At 44.2% G+C, this 6,184-nt stretch overlaps 1 non-coding gene across 1 annotated transcript; it reads right to left on the reverse strand.

Annotated features, from left to right (window-relative positions):
• Positions 1-1,721: 1,721 nt before the first annotated feature.
• Positions 1,722-1,885, reverse strand: LOC113595382 (U1 spliceosomal RNA). The gene has a single exon (XR_003415884.1). It is a non-coding gene; the product is annotated as a U1 spliceosomal RNA (small nuclear RNA).
• Positions 1,886-6,184: the final 4,299 nt, after the last annotated feature.

Genomic DNA, 6,184 nt, shown 5'->3' on the forward strand with positions numbered 1-6,184 from the left:
AGACCCATAGACCATATTCTTAACCAACGGGTCTTGGCTGTTCTCCATTAGGATCCTTCAGACAATGGAAACTTTGGGAATGAAACATTTTCTGGTTGATGTCAACTTGGCTTCTACTGACAGAGGGGGATGGGTGTTTTTCCTATGAAGGGGGCCATATGGATCCATTCTCAGAGAATTGTGGTTGTGCGTTTTGACCCAACTGCAGCTCTCTGAGGGTTTGACACAGGGGTTTATTTGCCTTTCTTTTGCCAGCCTTGGAATTTTCTCAAGGCTGGAGTAGTCTTCCAAGCAGCACTTGCCAAAAACAACTAAAAGCATATACTAGCCACTGGTGCCAGGGGATTGGGATAACAGACATTGGAAGCAGTAGACAGACCAGAATGTCTAGAAGAAGCCTGTTGGAGGAGGTACAAGGAGGACTAAGGGCTTTGAAAAGCTCCCACATATACCAGAGAATCTAGAAGGCCATGTACATTCCCAGGGCAAGTATGTGCTTAGAAGATACCTGAAAAGACCCCAGGGTTTCACCTCTGGATGATCTTTAGGCTCCACATAAAGAAAATGAAGGCTAAGGCCGAAATGTAAAAGGCATGACTAAGTAGGGAAGGAGAGGCCCTACTCCAAGAAATTTATAAAGGATAGGAGAGTATATTTTTGTCTTTGTCTCCAGGCATTTAAAGAAGTCCCTATCAAATAGCTCTCTGACCATTAAGCTAATAAAACAGAGACTTCAGTGACCACCCACAATAAATAATAGAATGAAAACTTCATCAGAGAGCTTCAACAGCAGATTTGAGGAGACACAAGAAATGATCCGTGAACTTAGAGATAGGTCCATTGAAATTAAGCTAAGGAGAAGAAAGTAAAAGGAACAAAGAAAAATGAACAGAGCCTTGTGTATCTGTGGGACAACATGAAGGATACTAACATAATGGGAATCCTAGAAGGAGAGTAGAGAGAGTGAGAGAGGAGGCAGAAAGAATATCCTAAGAAAAAAGGCTGAATATTGGGGCACCTGGGTGGCTCAGTCAGTTAAATGTCCAACTCTCAGTTTTGGCTCAGGTCACGATCTCATGATTTTGTGGGTTCGAGCGCCACATTGGGCTCTGGGCTGACAGTGCACAGCCTGCTTCGGATTCTCTCTCTCCCCCCTCTCTCTGCCCCTCTCCCGCTCACACTGTCTCTGTCTCTCTGAAAAATAAATCAATAAACTTAAAAACATTTTTTAAATGGCTGAATATTCCCCAGACTTTAGAAAGACAGGAATCTGAACACCAAAAAACTCAACAAATCTCCAAATGGGATAAACTCAAAGAGATCCACACCCAGTAACATTATAATGAAATTGTCATAAACCCAACACAGAAATTGTGAAAGCCAAGAGAGGAGTGGTTCATCATGTAGAAGGGATTCTTTTTTTTTTTTTTAATTTACATATTAAGTTAGCATATAGTGCAATAATGATTTCAGGAGTGGAATCCAGTGATTCATCACCTACATATAACACCCTGTGCTCATTCCAGCGAGTGTCCTGTTTAATGTCCTTTGCCCATTGAGCCCATCTCCCCCACCCACACCCCCTCCAGCACCCTTAGTTTGTTATCTATTTTTTGGAGTCTCTTATGTTTTGTCCCCCCCCCCCCATTTTTATATTATTTTTGCTTCCCTTCCCTTATGTTCATCTGTTTTGTATCTTTAAAAAAAATTTTTTTTTTGTTTAGGGGAAAGCACAAACACAGTCCCCCACTACCACAAGTTATGCAGTCGAGTGTCCCACATTTAGGAAAATCACAGGGGTCGGCACATTCTGAGTGCAATGGGTAGACCTCGCCCTGGGAAAACCACTTTCATGATCATGGTATCTCCCCTGCCAGGTAAATGTTTTGTATCTTAAACTCTGGATATGATTGAAGTCATATGATATTTGTCTTTCTCTGACTAATTTTGCTTAGCATAATACCCTCCAGTTCCATCCACGTAGTTGCAAATGGCAAGATTTCATTCTTTTTGATTGCTGAGTAATACTCCATTGTGTGTGTGTGTGTGTGTGTGTGTGTGTGTGTGTGTGTACCACATCTTCTTTATCCATTCATTCATCAGTGGACATTTGGGCTCTTTCCATACTTTGGCTATGTTGATAGCTGCTATAAACACTGGGGTGCATGTGCCCCTTTGAAATAGCACACCTCTAACGCTTGGATAAATACCTAGTAGTGCAATTACTGGGTCGTAGTGTAGTTCTATTTTTTTAATTTTTTTGAGGAACCTCCATCCTGTTTTCCAGAGTGGCTGCACCAGCTTGCATTCCCACCAGCAGTGCAAAAGGTAGAAGGGATTCTTACTGAGATCAACAGCCAATTCCCATCAGAAATCATGGATACCACAAGGCAGTAGGATAACATCTTAAAAAGCTAAAGAAATCAATCCATAATCAACCAACTGATTTTGAATGTTGGTAACACCAACAATGGACAACCCATAATGGATTTAAGAGAACAATTTCATTTATAAAATCATCGAAAAGGATAAAATACTTGGAAATAAATGTAACCGAAGCTTGTATATGGAAAGTCACATACATGCTGAAAGAAACTAAAGAAGACTTAAATAAATGGAAAGACATCCATGCTCATGTGACCATGTTGTTAAGAGGGCAATACTCCTTAAATTTATCTACAGATTCAACTATCAAAATCCCAGCTAGTTTCTTTGTAGAAATCGACAAACTGATTTTCAAATTCATATGGAAATTCAAGGAACCAAGAATGGCCAAAACAATCTTAGAAAAGGAAGAACAAAGTTGGAAGGCTCATACTTCCTGATTTCAGAACTTGCTACAAATGGGGGCGCCTGGGTGGCTCAGTCGGTTGAGCGTCCGACTTCGGCTCAGGTCATGATCTCCCGGCCTGTGAGTTCGAGCCCCGTGTCGGGTTCTGTGCTGGAAGCTCGAAGCTCACAGCTCGGAGCTTGGAGACTGCTTCGGATTCTGTTTCCCTCCCTCTCTGCCCCTCCCCTGCTCATGCTCTGTCTCTCTCTCTGTGTCTCTGTCAAAAATAAATATACATTAAAAAAAATTTTTTTTTAAAAAAGAACTTGCTACAAATGTATAGTAATTAAAACAGTGTGGTACTGGCAGTAAAATAGGAGAGTCCAAGAATTAACCTATATATATATATAATATATATATATAATATATATATATTATATTATATATATATATTATATATATTATATATATACGATCAATTGATTTTTGACGAGATGGCCAAGACCATTCCATGGGGAAAGAATAGTCTCTTCAACAAATGGTGATGGGACAACTGGATATCTACATGAAAGATACAAAGTCGGAACCTTACCTGACTCCGTATAAAATGTCCAACTCAAAATGGAGCATAGATCTGATATATGAGGTAAAACTACAAAACTCTTAGAAGGAAGCATAGGGGTAACTCTTCAACCTCGGACCTGGCAATTCAGTTCTTTTCAGGAAGGGACGGCCCAGAGCTCAGATGGCATCCATCTTCCTCCTGCCTCTTGAGGCTGTGGGCTGGACACAGCGGTCAATATCACCATGATGAGAGAGTGGGCACCTCTCATGGGCCTGAGACGGCCTGAGTGCCTGGGCCTGAGTCGGCCCATGTTCCTGATTTGGGGATCTGGGCGGAAGCATGAGCAGTGGGTGCATGTGGAGGGTAGTACAGGGTTCCTCAGGAGAGAGGCTGACCACTGGCTTGCTTGTCTCCATCATGGCAGGACCATGTGATGTTTGAGGATGTGTTTGTGTCCCTCTCCTAGGAAGAGTGGGAGTTTCTTGATGAGGCTCAGAGACTCTTCTACCATGACATGATGCTGGAGAACTTTGCCCTTATAGTCTCACCTGCTAAGGCCCTCACTTTCACCCCATCCTGGCCTGGGCTCTTCACTTCCCCTTTTACCCAGATACTATTCTATCCTTCCCACAGTCAGACCATGGGAATGAGGACTGCTTCATTCCCAGATTCTCTATGTTAAGTGTTGTGTCCGGGATAGGCTATTTCCACTGTTCCCTCTCCCAAGCAGCCCTGCTGTCTGCTGCCTGGAAGCCCAGCAGAAGTTTTAGGAGTCAGAACTCTTCCAGTCTGCTCAATGATTCCCACCCAGCTTGGCCTCTCTCTAGTCAGGTGACTGTGTCCGGATGTGCGGCACCTCTCTACCCCAAGTCCTTCCCCCTCCCTCCGCCTGATATTTCTGAGGTCTGCCTGTGCCAAGAATTTGGGCACAGACGTGGCCAATGCTTGTAGGGACTGCCAGGCTATGCCTGAGATACTTCCTCAACAGTTCTTTATGTTAGTTGTAGTTCCCACGTTCTGTGTGTGCTAGGTTGTTCATCTTCCCTATGTTTCCTTAGGACTTGTGTGTCCTCCAGGTCCCGTTTAGTTTCCCGACTGGCGCAGGGTCAGGCGGAAGCCCCCAGCGCTTGGCCAGGCAGACACAAGTACAGCTGCAGCCAGGGAAGTTCACAGTGGGCCAGGTCCTGCTAAGTGGGGACCCGGGGAGGGTATAATGTTAAGGCTTAGTTCAAATGTACTGGCAAACTGCCCCATGTTTACCATTTGTTTCATATCAAAGGTGTAACGGACAGTGGTCTGGATCACTGGGCGGAAGAACCAAGCAGCACTCGGAGAGCTTGGAAGGCAGGAGGTTTATTTTACACCGGTGGGCTCAGAGGAGATCATTCTCCAGAGGTGTGAGCCCAGAGCATCAGTAGCAGGGACAATTTATAGCCTGTTCGAGAGCGAGGCAAGCGGGGTAGGAAGAAAAACCCGGAACAGGAGTCTTCGGGCAGGGACTGGAATTCCCTTATCAGTCCTTGTTGGCCATCTCATAACAGATTTTTCCCTATCAAAGTCACTAGCCACACCAAATTTCTACCTTTGCTTCCCCATTTGCCAGCCTGTCATTTTTACTCTGACTTCTGGTCCCTGTTGAGTCCCCCACCTGTCTGGCCTCCATCTCTCACCTAGTCTCCACTGTTCTCTCTGCAGCACTTTCCAACATTGGTCTACACATGATCCGACGTACATTTGCATGTACCCCTAAATAGTCCCTGGAAACCAGCTACAGTCTATTCGCATTTTCTGCCATAGCTTATGTTCTGTAAAGTCACCCCAAACACTGAATTAGTGAATATGGAATCACTGCTCCTAGGGGAATTGGAGGGTTAGGATCCTGTAAGCCCCTGCACAACATTTTCATCAATAGATCAATGTTTAATGTCATTTTATATATGTTTCTGTTTAGAGACACTTTATTTAATATATATTGTTGATTCATTAGCATTGAATTCATAGCTGACAACTCTGTAACTCATGCGTGAACACAGTTTATCTAACACATGTGTTTTCTCCATGAGGCACATCACAGCCTTCTTGTGCTTTGGGACACCAGACAGCACTTCAGCACTGTGTCTACGGCCCATTTTAAACAGCAAAATCACCAACTAAAAGCTCAACCTCACTAAAAATGTGGCAGTAATTATATCATTCACAGGACTCTTATTTACGGCATTGAGCTGAAATTAGAAGGCAGAGTCTCATCTTCTTCGACCTCAGCTGGGAACGTGCTTATGGAAACCCCAAGCCCAAGGTCCTGAGTTTATATGGAACAGTTCCTATGTCTGGCAACCAGCGGAAATTATCCCAGGCAAAGGTACCAGCATGTCCAAATACTTGGTGAGGCTGAGCTGGGAATGTTCAGAGAATCACGGCTCTCTTTTGTTTCTGGCAGATCAGGAGAGTAAGAGTTGGGTGAGGAGTGGTAGCCTGAGAGGTTGGATGTTTTCCTGAATGTGATGGGAACAGTGAAGTTATGTGGCCTCTCTGGCTGCGGAGTGGAGAACAGATTTGGGGAGTAAGGGAGGAGGCAGGAAGGCAAGGGATGAGGCTATTACACTAGTCCAGGTAAGTTTTGGTGGTGGCTGGACTAGTACGGGGGCCATGGAAGTGGGAGAAGTGGTTGGATTCTGGATCTGTTTTTTATGTATGGCTGAAGGGCTGCTAAACTCTATGTGCTTCTCCTTCAACCTCTTAAAAGCCATAGCCCTGTCTTTGGAACTTAAACACGACGTTTCTCAGAGAATGGGAAGTACACTCCCCATCACTAAGATTCAGTCAGAAACTACATTACCCAGCAGGAGTGT

Source organism: Acinonyx jubatus, chromosome E2 (assembly GCF_027475565.1).
Source record: "Acinonyx jubatus isolate Ajub_Pintada_27869175 chromosome E2, VMU_Ajub_asm_v1.0, whole genome shotgun sequence".
In the NCBI taxonomy this organism is placed as follows: domain Eukaryota; kingdom Metazoa; phylum Chordata; class Mammalia; order Carnivora; family Felidae; genus Acinonyx; species Acinonyx jubatus.